This window comes from Dasypus novemcinctus, chromosome 14 (genome assembly GCF_030445035.2).
Source record: "Dasypus novemcinctus isolate mDasNov1 chromosome 14, mDasNov1.1.hap2, whole genome shotgun sequence".
Taxonomy (NCBI): Eukaryota; Metazoa; Chordata; class Mammalia; order Cingulata; family Dasypodidae; genus Dasypus; species Dasypus novemcinctus.
In genome coordinates, this window is record NC_080686.1 from 2960941 (window position 1) to 2977124 (window position 16184).

The 16184-nt window shown below is 38.1% G+C and overlaps 1 protein-coding gene across 3 annotated transcripts in view; it reads right to left on the reverse strand.

The window, feature by feature from the left end:
* LOC101428342 (zinc finger protein 596-like) overlaps positions 1 to 16184 on the reverse strand; it is a 174541-nt gene that overhangs the window by 70483 nt on the left and 87874 nt on the right. The window contains exon 9 of one of the 3 annotated variants that reach the window (XR_011645605.1): positions 7838 to 11572. The exons of 1 other annotated variant lie outside the window; for it this stretch is intronic. The gene's annotated coding sequence lies outside the window, so the exon portion shown is untranslated. Of the gene's footprint in view, positions 1 to 7837; positions 11573 to 16184 lie in introns of those variants that run through there. One more of the 3 variants, XR_011645606.1, reaches the window with a different exon arrangement.

Sequence of the window (16184 nt, forward strand, 5' to 3'; positions counted from 1 at the left end):
TACTAAGTGAGCAAGGAAGCAGGCACAGAAGCGGAACACTGCAGTTAGCTGAAGATAATGTATCTATGTTTTTTTTTTCTTTTTGAAAGGCTTCTTCTTGTAAGCAGTCCCATATTATTTATTGGCACTCTCCTTACAGTCCACCCTAAGTTATTTATTGGCACTCTGTTTACAGACCATCTTAAGTCATTTATCTATTCAGGCCCTTGTAATTCCTACCTCCCAATGTAGTTCTATTCCTATTTTCCCAATGTGGCCTTACCCTTACAGAACGATCTACCCTACTGCTTAGGTAAGTTGCCAAGTTGCATCAAAAGCACTTGGAAGTTCCCCAAGAAAAACATTGCATAATCAGTTTCTTAAACCTGTGTCTGTTTTTCTTTCTCTTTCTTTTCTTTCTCTCTCTCTCTCTCTTTCTTTCTTTCACACTTTTAAAAAGAAGTTGTCCAAGCAACTGTTTCTCTTTTAATTTTTAAAGAAGCTTTAGATTACATAAATGTTACATAAAAAATATAAGGGATTCCCATATGCCCCATCCCCTTTTCCTCCCACACTTTCCTACATTAGCAACACGCTCATTAGTGTGGTTCATTTGTTACAATTGATGAACCCATATTGAAGTATTGTTACTAACCATGGACTACAGTTCACATTAAAATTTACACTCTGTCCTGCACAATTTTGTAGGTTGTGATAAAATATGTAATTGCCAGTGTCCATCACTGCAATGTTATGCAGGACAATTCCATTTTTCCAAAAATGTCCCATTTCACCTATTCTTCCCTTTCCTTTCCATCAGAACCTCTGGCAGCCACTGCCTTTATATCAATGGTAAAAGTTCTTCCATTGCTAGAATAATAATAAATCTAAGGTAGAATAATAATATCTAATTTAGTCCATTGTTCATTCCCCAATCTTGAAGATTTGGGGATGATGATGTCCACTCTGCTTCTAATTGAGAGGGTATATAGATCTTATGGGGTAGATGGTTAGAACTGTATTGTTTGCACTTGCAGACACTCTGATCCTTGGGATGGGTTTTTTTCTATCATCTCCTTCTATCATCTTCTATCAGTGAGTGCAATGAACTAGAGATTAGGTGTTGCAACTCTATTGTAATTCAGGGCTTAACTGTTATATAGATGGACTAAAGATTTAAGTCTGTGGGACATATATTTATCAGGTATATTGCTAATAACAGGTTCAAATAAAAGGGGCATGGCTTTACTTTTACAAGCAACTGTTTCTAACATCTTATGTACTCTGTCATCCATGGGTTATCTGAGGAAGAAGATTGAACCCTTATGTTTTTCTCCACTTTCAAAGAGTGAGCACATTGTCTTTGACATCCAGTTTCCTCTTTTCCACCCATCTTCTGCCCTTGGCTTATAATGCCACCTCAGAAATCTCATGCACAGAGGTGGGAGCTCAGACATTGTGAGTTTTCTGGCTACCTGTAGTTGTTTTTCTCCCCAGAAATAGAGAGAAAATGGATACTTGTTTCTTTTTAAATTTTAATTGATGATCTTTAAGGACTTTGGACTGCTTTCCTATTTCCTCTGGCAAATAAGGCATTCTGATGTTGAGTTTCAGCACTGTTGGTTGATTTATCAGCTTCCTTTGTTACAGTTTGTTGTTTAGGTTTTTCTTATATTTTCACTGAAAATGCTGGGGAGCCCACAGTGCTGGTGTCTGCTTCATGGACCCCTAGGACTCTGCATCTCTCCCAACCTTTCCTCACCCTCCTGTGCCATGGGCCTGCGAGGAGGGCAGTGGGACAAGGCTGGAGCACACAGGGGTGTGGGGCAGAGGGAAACTTTGCCACCTGCCACTACCAAGTCATCCGAGGAACAGTCCTGGTTCCAATCCCTCAGAACTAGTGCTTATTCATTGCTCCAGCAGCCAGCTGTGCATGCAGTAGAGCAGCAGCTCCTGGTAGCAGGGTATGCATTCATCCCAACTTGGTTCCTGATAGCACTTCATACGCTCAATCTTCACCTTTCTCCTCCTGGGGCCCATGGTCCATCCTGCCTCATCAAGGCATGCTCTGCTAACCTCACCTCACTGCTGCCACCTAAATGATCCCAGATACAAAACAGAGGTCCCATTGACAAGGTCCTCCCCTCCACTATTTTATCAGTGCTCATGGTGGGTCACACATGTAATTAACCAGTTCTTCCATGTAAAAAGGTGCAGCTCTGGGCTTGTTGTAGGCATTTTCTGCTGTTTTCTCTTTGGCTCTTACCTCTCCATGACATGAAAGGTTTTGTGGGTTAGTTTTAATCCTCTTAGGGTGAACAATCTCTTCTAGTGAAAGAATGTGTCAGGGGTCTGTAAATATTAAACATTTTGGATCACAGGACCCTTTAAATACAGCTACTCCTATACTCTCACCCCAAAGAAATACAGGTGGCTTTTTATTTGGGGGGTCCATGTTCTGTTAGACTGAGCTCAATCATTGGTAGGGGTCTTGGGCATAAGCTTAATTTCCCTGCTGTTACCAGAATATTCTAACTTGCAGCCCAGAATATTTCAAGGCAGTTAATCTTAGTGATGTTTTAAAAATTGGGGGAGTTGAGCTGTGATGGGTTAAGTGGAGGAGATGGAGAAAATTAAATTCTGTATGAAAATCTGGTGAAAGCTATGAACACTCTCTCCAGAAAATATGCATTGGCACATATCCCGCTTTGTGTACAGTTTGAAGGGATCAGGGAACACGTAGATTAAGACCCTTAGCTGGGGTATAGGTTAAATATGTATTCTTCATTATAATATTCATCTGTATAGGCTTTCAATATATGCAGATCCCAGCAATGTTTGCAGCTGATTACAGCCTCAGCTTAGAGAATACAGTGGATGCTAACCTCTAGCTCTGGGTAGACAGGGAAATTCCATGTAGGATGTGCTCTGTCTTAGCACATCCATTGCCCAACAGGCAGAACCACCACTAACCATCACTTTCTGCATAAGATCAGTAAACTTTGGAGTTGGACATGACCCAGTGAGAGGAGGAACAGGTATTGGTTTGGCTCTCCTAACTGACAGGGACAGTGAAAGGCACCTTTTCTATGATCATAAATGACCACAGTCTGGATTTGAATTTGTTTATTCATTAATTCAACAAAGTTTGAGACTATTCTGATGTCCCTCTCCTCCAATTGAATGATCTGAGTATAGCATCAATTAATGAAAAGTTTGATCCCAAACTTTCAGGGCAAATCTGCAGCCCTGAAATTCATTAATTTCTTTTCCAAATACAGAACTTCCTTAGAGATTCACTGTGAGCTGGTGCTGAAAGAAGAGGAAGGTAGACCAATATGATTGGCTAACCTGTTGTCTTTCTAAGCACAGAGCAAATCCTTGAAAGGAAGCCACAGCTCAAGAACCCCACTCCTAGACATCTCCCCAGACTGCCATATCCCTGATGAGTCATCTGAGGATGATCTTTTCTCCTGGACAAAGACCATCTCTGGAATTTCCTTCTTGTTTAGGGAGTTTCCTCCCTTCAGGCACAAGGGCAATCAACTCCTTCCTACTCAACCTCTGTGCACCAGGGTGTTCCAGGAGCTCCAGCATAGCAAGGAAGTGGGCATGGTGCTTGAGGTCTGAACCAGGCATGGTGAACTGTGCATAGCCTCCCAGCTGCTTGGGTCAGGGATGTTCTAGTGTCTGCAAGAATCTTCTGAGGGCTGGTCCAGCCAGGTACTCAGGATGGAAAAGGTGCTGCAGGGGGTAGTTGAATGATCTGCACAATGAGGGGAATGGGCCATCCTTACATGAGGCCATTTGAGAATAACCCTCACAGGTGCTGGGCTTCTGTGTCTGTACCTGTCTGTCCAGTGGACAGCATCACTCATCCTCAACCGCACTCAGGTTGTGCTAGCAGTGGCAGTCCATAAATCCAGTATGGAGCTGGAAAAGCACCTCAGTTATAGGATTGGCTCCATCTATGGTGTGACCACTTCTCCCCTTCTTCAGCAAAATCTATTATTCTTCAGAGTCTCTGTTCCTGCTGCCACCTGCTGCAACTCCATAAGGGCAAGAAGGGATTGTGTTGCTGATGGCACAGCACTAGCACACACTGGGAGCTTTATAAATATCTGACCCATGAGGGACCTGAGGCTATCATCCTGTTTCAACCTGCCCTGAGCCCTTATGGGTTTCTCAATCCTTAGCCCATGCCACAGTATTCTGCCTGGAATGGGGCTTTGTTGGTGATTGTCTTTCTCATGGGCTGGCTCTGAGTTCCGAGGGCCCCCTCTGCATCCAGTGACCCAGCACCCAATATAGCTGCCTTGACTCTAGCCCTTCTGTAGAGGGAAGTCCTTCAGCCATGCCCTCCTGTGGGCATCATATTCACTGACTTCTATTTGAGGTAAACAATACAATAACTAAAAAAAGAGAGATTAGGAGCTGTGAAAACTGAGCTTGCTAAAATTAGGAAATGGAGGCATAGCTAAACTGATAAATTTTTTTGATGGCTAAAATGTCACTTTCACTGAATAAACCCTAGTTCTACTATCGAAAATTTTAAACTGTATTGTTTAAGGGGACTTTCTATCACAAAACTTCTTTTTTTTTTTTTACAGAAGTCACAATAGCATACATTTGTAAATACCAAAACAATTTTTGCACAATAAATAAGTTACTTTTGACAGTCATTGAATAAATCATCTGTGTCTTAGTTTGGGTTTTCTGAAATACAGTGAAACAATGGTTTGAATAAAAGTAGTTTATTTGGGAAGTGCAGGGAGCACAAGCAGTGGAGGAAGATAGTGGTATAGGAAACTGAAAGCAGCTAGTGAATAATGCATATCAAGTCAACTTCCATTGTGGTTGTGCTCAGCCATAAAGAAAGTCTTCACAAATCAAAAAGATTAAAATCATATATACTCAATCATACTAAACCTAACCTGGTAGAGATACTAGAAAGTGGTGTAAAATACATGACTCTGAGTTAAGGAATTCTAATAGAAAGTCCTTGTTGGTATTTATATACTAAATTCTGTCAACTTTGATGAAGTTTCCTGCTGGGGACTGTTAATTATTTCTCTGACACTTCTGGGCTGCTGTGTGTGGAAAACAACACTTTCAAAAAAGACATCAAACAAAGTGATGTTGACATTTGTAGGTTGACTGGAACACAATGAATGGGAGGACATGTGCATCAGCTGTTCAAATGCTAGATGATAGTGGAATGGATATAATTCAAGTGGTGGAGTGCCTTCTTTCCATGTATGAGGTCCCAGGTTTTATCCCCAGTACCTCCTAAAAATAAAAAAACAACAACATAAAAACCAACTCTCACTGGGGAGCAGATAAATTTCAGTGGTTGACCACCTGCTTCCCATGTACAAGGTCCTGAGTTCAAACACTGGTACCTCCTTTAAAAAAGTTTGTGAAAAAATTGTAAAACTTTATTTAGAGATGTTTACAGAGACATAAACCAATCAAGACATACAGAAAGGGCAGTTTACTGTCTTAAATTAAGATGTAACTTCTTCAGTTTTTCTGTAGATACAATGTAACAAAAATCCCAACAGTGATTCTTTATGAAACATGATAAGCTGGTTCTAAAATTCATATGAATGAGTAAAGAGGGAAAAAAGGGAACATGGCTGTAAGGAAGGACAGGAAGACTTGACCTGGGGACCTGGGGGTCAGCAAATGTTATTAAGAAGATACAGTAATTAAGAGAGTGTATTAGTCAGCCAAAGGGGGGCTGATGCAAAATACCAGAAATTGGTTGGTTTTCATAAAGGGCACTTATTTGGGGTAGGAGCTTATGGTTACCAGGCTATAAAGCATAAGTTACTTACCTCACCAAAGTCTATTTCCATGTTGGAGCAAGATGACTGCTGATGTCTGTGAGGGTTCAGCCTTCCTTGGTTCCTCTGGGCTCAGCTCCTCTGTTTCCTCCACAAGGTCAGTTGTAGACTCTCAGGTAAACAGCTCTGTCTCTTTCCCCAGTGATTCAGCTTAAGACTTCAGCATCAAACTCCCAACATCAAAACTCCAACATTAAACTCCACCATGCCTTTTATCTGTGAGTGCCCACCCACCAAGGGATGGGGACTCAATGCCCTAACCATAACTCAATCATGCCCAGTACAGATCAGATTGCAAGCATACTCCAATATTTCTTTTGGAATTCATCAATTATATCAAACAGCTACAGAGAATATGATACTGTTAAAGACATAGATACATAGATCCCATGAATAGAGCAGGGAGTTCTGAAAGAGACTGTGGAACTTTGTTTATTTTTCAATTTTAATTTTTTTGTGTGGAACTTTGGTATACTATAAAATGAGAGTGGAAAAACAAAGGGCTTTTGATAAAATGAGCTTAAAAAAGTAACTTATTATAAAGGGTTAGTCAGCAATGAATTTGAAGAAAGACCTTGATCAAACAGGGAAGTATTAAATAAAAGTTTTTTTATGGCTAAAAGATTTCAAATTGAGTCTGAAAGTCAATCCCAGGGTTTAACTCATGCAAGTCTCATTCATACTCCACAAATGCCACAGTACACAAAGCCACAAGCAAAACTCCTCCCAAGGGACCTAGGGACATCCTGACACCTTAGGTAAGCCTCACAACCCCTGGAAAATAGTAACCCCTCACCAGGCTCTATATGGGAAAACAGGGAATATATGAAAAACATATTTCACCAATATAATAGAGTTATACTTAAGTATAAATCCCCTAATCATGATTCTTGTGCTTCATTTATTTGAATGTATACTTTTCAATTTACTTATTAAGTATATTCTCAGAGACTTAAAGCCTTTGTACTTTTCCTATGCCAATGGAGCCCTGAAACCCAGCTGATAGGTGGTCAACTAGTGGTCTAAAGTTCCTCAGGCCTGCCCCCTAGACAGTTAATAAAATTGTTGTAGAATTTGAGAGAAGTTCAATTATTTGTGTATAGAGAGGCCAGGACTCAGGAATGATTTTGAGAAGGAAAACTGGTTTATTGATGGCCGGCTGGACTTGGGAGCTTTCTGTTTCAATCCTGAGTCCCAAACAAGATTTTCAAATTTCTTTTATACAGAGAGGAAAGGCCAAATGGTCTCTTTGATTCAGTTCTCAGTAGGCTTGAATTAGCATATATTATCTTCCACATCTTAGGTAAGCTTTTAGCATGGACTTCAGATATTCTAGATAAGCTTTTAGCATATTTGGTTTGCATTTCCCCTAAATACTTAAAGTTTATAGACCTTGCATTGTTAAACTGTTTCCTGGGACTGGAGTCCTTGCCATTGTCACTAAGGGCAGGACTGCAGCCTCTTAACATTCCACACCCACCAAGTCAGACAGCTTAGGTTACCGCTGAAGAGACAAAGAGCCTCCCACTCATAACTCACATCAAAATGATGATGATAGACCAGTCCCAGCTTAAAAGGGAGGAGTATTTTCAAGTGCAAGCAAAACAATTCCATTCCTGTGCCCCATAATATCCACATCCCTTTTCAGCCTGAAGCATAGTGGACATCATCCCAAATCCCACAAGATCAAGGAATGAAAGTGTAACTTCTGTCTAAATCAGATTTACTGTTATTGAAGTTATCTTCTTAATATGTAGCTGCTATAAAATAAAATTTTAAATAAAAAAGTCAATGTCTTTATGGGAAGTATATTAAATTATATCTCTATCTTATAGCACCTAGCTTCCTTATCCCTACAGACATTAAGGAGCTAAATTTCATGGATAATATTTAAAAAATCATTGGTAAAAAATATAGGTATCTTCTAGCCATTGAATAAAAATTGGTTCTTTCAACAAGTCAAGAAATATTAAGCATAAAGAAATACTAATAAATCTTACTATAGAAATTTAAGAATTTCTATTCTTTATAAATCCTGTAAAGAAAGTGAAAAAACACTTATAATCAGTATATCAAGCTTGAAGTTACAAAACTAATAAAGTATACATAAAAGTAATAAATGAAAACTCAGAAATTAAAGTATGTGAAATGCCCAATAAAAATAGGTTGGCATATTCAGGCATCTTACAAACAAAAGAAATTTATATAGTCAAGTACAAGAAGAGATTTCATTAGTGATTAGGAAAATGCCAATAAAGACCACAATTACATACTATTTTTCACCTACCCAATGTACAATAGTTAAAAATCTGTCAGTACCAAGTTTTGGAAAACATGTGGATCTTTAGAGATTTTTTTTTTATGTATCACCAATGGGAATATAAATTGTTATACTCTGAAAAAAATTATTTTATGTAACTCCATTTCAGATATCTCAAAAACTAGCAATTCCATTCCAAGGTGAACACCTGAGAGAAATTCTTTCATGTGCATTCCAGGAAACATGCAAGAGAATTCCCATATCTTTCCTGTTCCCAGAACAAAAACATTGTTGGGAGGAAGGAACAAATGTCCTTTAGTAGGATAGTGGATGAAATCAACTATGGTATATCATGGAATGGAATATTTCACAATAAAAATAAATTACAATATTTAAAAGCATGGTTACATCTTAGCAATATGATATTCAGAAGACAAAAAATTTAAAGATTGCCTAGATCATGACTATATTTTATAAAGTGTAAATATCATAGACATATATTGATAAAATAATATAAAAGTAAGTAATGGAATAGCCAACTCAGAATTTAGGTTTGTTGTTTTGAATTTCAGGATTGAAAGGTTAGAATACAGAAAAATCACACATTAATTAAAATGTAGATTCAAAGATGGACTCTACATTTACAATAAAAATGGATTTCTTAACAAGGAATTTTTTTTGAGGTACTGGGGTCAGGATTGAATCTGGGACCTCATATGTGGGAAGCTGGCACTCAAACCCTGAGCCACATCAGTTCTCCTGGGTTGTTTTTTATTTGTTTGTTTGTTTTTGTTTTTGTTTTTCAGTAGGCACTGGGAACTAAACTCAGGACCTCCCATTGTGGAAGCAGGAGCTCAATTGCTTGAACCACATCTGTTCCTCAATAGTGAATTAAAAAATTGCCACAATCAGAGCTATATATAACCTCAGACCTTCCTAAATAATGCTGTAGTGCCTATGAAATGCAGACCATGAGATGCAAGCACTCTAGAGAGTGACATTAAATTGGCAGCTGGATTACAAGAATAAGAGGGTGCAAGGGGAGACAGTGAACTTTTCATGGCCACATCTGTTCTCAAATTTACAACCAGATAATTCACTCAAACATTCTGGAGAGAATTAAAAGATGAGGCATGGAACTAAAAGTTTTTATGGAAAGTGGTACTTGAAACTGGAAGAGTCGGAAGATGGAAGATAATTTTCCAACTTACAAAATCAATTCAGTTTATTGAACTACCCTTGGAAGGGGCAAATATAATCATATTGATAGGTTAAAAAAGTACAGTTCTAAGTTCTATACCATTTTCAGGAGGTAAATAAAATGATAAAGCTTCTGAAAATAGCATAGAACTTATAGCTAAAATAAGAGAGTGGACAAAAGATATACCTGAGTTTAACCAATTCTAAGATGAATCTTTTCTTTGTCATTTTAATATCTTGATGTATATATGGTATCTTAAAATTAGTTATTTCTTGCCATCCTGGCATAGTTTATTAAACATCATCATCAAAACAAACTAGTTTATTTGAAAGAAAAAAAAGTAATCCAACACAAAATATGTTTGCTCATTATAGTGACCAAGGAAATTAATTAAAAGGAAAAATATTAAAATTAATAGAATATATCTGAAAGATAATTGCAGAATACAGAATCATCTGGCCTACATATACTTTCTACTACTGTGTTTCAAAGAAGTCTGTTAGTAATGCAAATTACCTTGGTCCATACCAGGCTTACTGAACAAGAATTGCTGTCTGAATGTACATTGTAATGAACTCCTTTAGGCCTGCTTAGAGAAGCACAGAGAAATGCAATTTAAATTCCAGCTCTCCAACTTCATTCCTTCCAATTGGAGAGGAAAGTAACTGAAGGGCAGAAAGGCGTGAGATTATGATGGATAGTTCAAAGAGAGAAAAGGGTCAGATGAAGCATGAAAAAGAAAAATCAGGATGTGAATGGGGCAGACAGATAAATTGAACACAGGGATTAGATATTTTATGCCTCTGTATTTGAAGTTGTTAATAATTAAACAATGTCAGGAACCTAGTTTGTGTTTTGAGTCGAAAGCTCACAGGTGTTGTGCACATTATTCCAAAGGAACAGATTGTGAACAGAGAAATAAATAGGGAAGGTCATCATAGAAGCATGTAATTGGTAGATAACTGAGCCAAAGATGGCCCCTCTGCAAAACTTAAATTCTTACATGTCAAAGTGGCTTAGAAATAGCCCAAATAAGTGTTTCTTATCCATTTAGAGCTGGTCTGTTTGGTATACTTTGCAAAACTGTTTCTTATATAAGCAAGCCATAGAAAATATAAAATCCTGTTTATAAGTTCTGTGCCTAGGAAATCTCTGACCCAGAGACATCCCACAGTGCTGACTCTAAATCATTGCCTTGAGTGCTATGGCTTCACTCCCATTGCCCTCTTCCTTTTCTAATTTTGTAAATTTTTATTATCTTTTTAAAAAGATATGTAGATCACACAAAATGTTACAATAAAGAATACAAGAGGTTCCATATATCTGACTCCCTACACACCCCACTCCTCCACATTGACAACTTCTTTCATTAGTGTGGTACATTCATTGCATTTGATGAGAACATTTTGGAGCATTGCTACAAAGTATGGACTATAGTTTATGTTGTAGTTTAAACACTCTCTCAGTCCATTCAGTGGGTTATGGCAGGATATATAGTGTCCTGCACATGTCCCTACAATATCATTGAGGACAACTCCTAGAACCAAAAATTCCCCAATATCACACATCTTTTTCCCTCTCCCTGCCTTCAGCAAATCCTGTGGCCAAGGTCTCCATATCAGTGATATAATTTCTTCCAGTGCTGGGAGCAGACTTGACACAAAGGATAGGGCATCTTTCTACCATATGGTTGGTCCACAGTTCAAACCCTGGGCCTCCTTGGCCTGTGTGGAGCTGGCCCATGTGCAGTGCTGATGCATGCAAGGAGTGCCCTGCCACACAGGGGTGTCCCCCACATAGGGGAGCCCCACATGCAAGGAGTAAGCCCCATAAGGAAAGCTGCCCAGAATGAAAAAAAGTGCAGGCTGCCCAAGAATGGAGCTGCACACGTGGCACAACAAGATGATGCAACAAAAAGAAACACAGATTCCCAGTGCCGCTGATAAGGATAGAAGTGGTCACAGAAGAACACACAGTGAATGGACATAGAGAGCAGACAATGGGGGGAAGGGGAGATAAATTTAAAAAAATAAATCTTTAAAAAAATTTTCTTCCATTGCTAAAGCCACAATAATTCTATAGTAGAATACCAGTAGTCTAATCTAATCCATATTTTATTCCTTAATCCTCAGGAACCTGAGATGGTGATGTTGGCTCCACCTCTAAATTGAGGTGGGGCTTAGACCCCAAAGACAGATGAAAGGAAATCTCCTGCTTGCAGCTGTAGACTGTCTTGGTGCCATGGTGTGGTGGTTGACCATCCTCACCTCCCTGTTATGTAACCTGGGTAAGTCCAATGAACCAGAGAGTAGGAGTTGAAACTTTGCTGAGGCTTTCGGCCCAGTTGGCACATAGACAGATCAGACATACAGTTCTCCTGAGCATACACCAACCCCAGTGCCAACCATAGGTTTGGTAAAAGTGAAATAAGAAGCATGCATACAGAGCTCACATCTGACTCCAAATCCATCACACACAGGAGCACAAATTTCAAAGTAGGGCTCAATGACAAGGCACACAAATTCAGAGCCATCTGTCATAAGTGTAGGACCTGGGTTTCTCTGTAGATCTCAGGAGCACCCCTACCTGGGGTTATATCTATTTTAGCTATCTATGAGATCCCGCTGAGATGTGTATAAGCACGACCCCCAAGGACTTCTGACTCATTCTGAAGTCTCTTAACCATATAAACTAATTTGTCTTTACATTTCCCTCTTTTATTCAAGGTCTTTTTCTAGTTGCAGCACCAGAGGGTACTTGGTAGTAGGTTCATCCACAGGAGTCATGTCAAATTCTGGGGGGAAGGTAATGCATTTACAAGCTAAATTTGGCTTAGAGAGTGGCCACATTTGAGCAACATGGAGGCTTTAGGAGGTAACTCTTAAGCACCCTGCAGCTCTAGGCCTAGTTGAAATTTCCAGGACACAGGCTCATAAGAATAGCCATCAGTATCAAGGGCCCATCATTGGGCCATCCTTCTTCCCTGGTCTTTGTCCTTGCACTTGGGGGATTGTTATTGTTACACTGGGGAATTTGACAGAGCTCCCCTGGCTAGGAACTCAGCACTCCCTCAGTTGTCATTTGTAACTCTACTATGAAAATACCCAATGAATATCTGAACTTTTTTATATACCCTATACACATGCCCTGGAGAACTACCTTCCAACCATGTGTCACACATCATTAACACCCCACACCAGCATTCTTCCCCTGCAATAATTGTGGTCCAAAACTTCTTCAAAAATGAAGCCTAAAATATTGGCAAATTCCATTAATAAGGAAATGAAATAGTAGTGGTAGGTTTAAATATTAGAAATAGAAGATATACTAATTCAGAAAAACTAAAATAAAGTAAAAATAAACTGGGGTATTAAAAAAAATGAAAAGTTTTGTTTTTGATGTTCTGCCTTTCATCACTGTAATAGGTGTTGCCCTGTATGTACAGTAGCAAGGCAATTTCTTTCATTTCTTCCTCAGTGTCTATATCCATTCATTTTTTTTCTAACACTAATTTTGTCTTCAAGAAAGTTTTAGGTCACAGTAAAGTCACACATACAATATAGGGGACTCCCATATATACATTATCAAACCATTTTCCCCGTTCCCCAGCAATGATCTTTTTACATATTCATGTTATATTTGCTGCAGCTGATATACAGATATTGACACATAGCTACAAAACATGGTTCCATTTTGGTTTGCACTATGGTTTATAATTTAGATTGTATGATTTTCTAAATTTTTAGTTATCATTTACAATTGTGAAATCCTAAAAGCTTTCCTTCTAAGATCAGGAACAGGATGATGATCCCATTATCACCTCTTTTATTTAACATTGTGTTAAAAGTACTTGCTAAAGCACTGAGGCAAGAACCAGATATAAAAGACATCCAAATCAGGAAGGAAGAAGTCAAAATTTCACTATCTGCAGACGGCATGATCCTATACATAGTAAGACCTGAGAAGTCTACAACAAACCTTCTAGAACTTATAAATGAGTTCAGTAGTCACAGGTTATAAGATGAATACACAAAACTCTGCAGCATTTCTGTACACAAATAATGAGCAATCTGAGGAGGAAATCAAGAAACAAATATCATTTACAATGGTAAATTTAAAAATCAAATACATAGGAATAAATTTAACTAAAGATGTAAAAGACTTATACACAGAAAACTACAGAATACTGTTCAAGAAAATCAAAGACTTCAATAAATGGAAGAATATTCCCTGTTCATGGATAGGAAGACTTAGTATCATTAAAATGTCTATCCTACCAAGACTGAGCTACAGATTCAATGCAATCCCATTAAAAATCAACACAGCATTTTAAAAATTGAATTAGAAAAACTAAATTTGAAATTTATTTGGGAAGAAAAGAGGCCCTGAATAGCCAAAGACATATTGAAAAAGAAAAATGAAATTGGCAGAATCACACTACCTGATTTCAAAATATACTACAAAGCCACAGAGGTGAAAACAGCATAGTATTGGCACAAGAATAGACACAAAGACCAATGGAACTGAATTGAGAATTCTGATATACATCTTCTTATATACAGTCATCTCATATTTGACAAGGACACCAAGTCCACTCAACTGGGAGAGAATGGCCTCTTCAACAAATAGTGCCTGGAGAATTGGATATCCATATGCAAAAAAAAAAAAAAAAAGAAAGAGGATTTCCATCTCACACCTTATACAAAAATCAACTCAAGAAGGATCAAAGACCTAAATATAAGAGCCAAGACCATAAAGACCTTGGAAAACAATATAGGGAAGCATCTACAGGACGTTATAATAGGAAATGGCTTCATAAACTTCACAAAAGAACAAATAGATAAATGGGACCTCCTCTAAATTAAAGCCTTTTGCACCTCAAAGGAGTTTATCAAGAATGTGAAAAGAGAGCCTACACAATGGGAGAAAATATTTGGTAACCACACATCTGATAGGAGACTAATATAAATAACTTCTATATCTCAAAAATAAAAAGACAAACAACCCATTTAAAGAATGGGAAAAAGATTTGAACAGACACTTATCCAAAGAAGAAATACAAATTGCTAAACAGGACATGAAGAGATGCTCAAAATCACTAGCTTTAGGGAAATGTAAATCAAAACTACGAGATACCATCTTACTCTCATATGACTGGTGGTTATCAAAAAACAGAAGAGTAAAAGTGTTGGAAAGGATGTGGAGGAATGGGGACACTCATCCACTGCTAGTAGGTATGCAGAAGTATCCAGCCATTCTGGAGGACAGTTTGGAAGTTTTTAAAAAAACTGGCCATAAATTTGTCATATGACCCAGCATTTCCATTGCTGGGTATATACCCAGAACTGAAAACAAGGACATAAACTGATTTTTGCACACCAATGTTCATAGCGGCATTATTCACTATTGTAAAAAATTGGAATCAACCAAAATGCCCATCAACAGATGAATGGATATACAAAATGTGGTATATACATACCATGGAATACTACTTAGCTGTAAGAAGGAATGCAGTACAAACACATGGATAACATGGATGAATCTTGAGGACCTTATGTTGACGGAAGCAAGCCAGGGATTGAAGGGCAAATACTATTTGTTCTCTCTGATATGAAATAAGCAGACCAAGCTGGCTCAGAGAGCTAAAGACTGGATGACAGGCTTACAGGAAATTGGGGGAGGGGGAGAGATGAAGATTATGAGCTAATGGCTACATGGGTGAAATCTATGAGAAAGTGGAGGTGAGTAGTTCTACATGGAAGGGATAAGATGGGGGTATGCAGATACTATTGGGTGAGGCTTTGCAGGCTTGAGAGGTCTAGGGTTGGGAGGATTCATCAGATGGCCCAAGGAATTGGGGGAGCATTGTGGGGAGCAGAGGAACATAGGAGATGTTTGGGTATGTGGTTGAAATTATAATGATGAGAAAACTCTTTAGAAAATATAATTTAAGGAAAGGTTTCTTGTTTAAGGTGCTAATGGGGGCATCTAGCACAGGGGCAGGCTTCTAGGGAGTGTGGGAATGCTCATCTTGTCATAGTTTGTTATATCATTGGGTGGAGACCCATACAATGAGTGGGAAAACATACCCCCATTCTGAGGAGAACTGATGTTCTCAAACAGAGGAAAGGGTGTCTCTCAAGAGAATTCATAGCTTCCAATGGTGGAGGACAGTCTAGTGTGTCAAGTTCTCAGCATTGATGCAAGTATCTGTGAATCTGGTCCTAAAAGCAGTGAAGCTTGGTTGTCACTGTGCACCCTGAGGGAAGGCAGAGAGAGGAATAGAAGAGATGAAAGCAGGGTAACTGGGGGGCAATGGAAGGGTTCCACAAGATCATGCAATGATGAATATAGCACATGTTAAATTTCACCAAAATTTATAAAAGTGTATAGTAAAAAATGTAAACCATAAAGTAAATCATAATGTAACTAAAACTTTAGAAAAGTTTACAGTTTAAAATATAAAACATAATGTAAAACAAAATGGAAACATGATTTGTAGCTATGTTTCAATATCTATACATCAGCTGCAGCAAATATAACATGAACATGTAAAAAGATCATTGCTGGGGAAGGGGTAAAAGGGTTTGATGTTGGATATATGGGAGTCCCCTATATTGTATATTGACTTTATTATGATCTAAAACTTTTTTGAAGAGAAAATTAAAAACTGAAAAAAAAAAAGGATGTAGACACTGAGGAAGGAATGAAAGAACTTACCTTGCCACTGTACATACAGGGCAACACCTACTACAGGGATGAAAGGCAAAATTACAAAAATAATATTTTATGATATTTTTCATTTTTAATACCCCAAATTATTTTTTATTTTAGTTTTTCTAAACTAGTATGTATCCTATTTCTAATCTTTAAACAATCATTATTTCATTGTCCT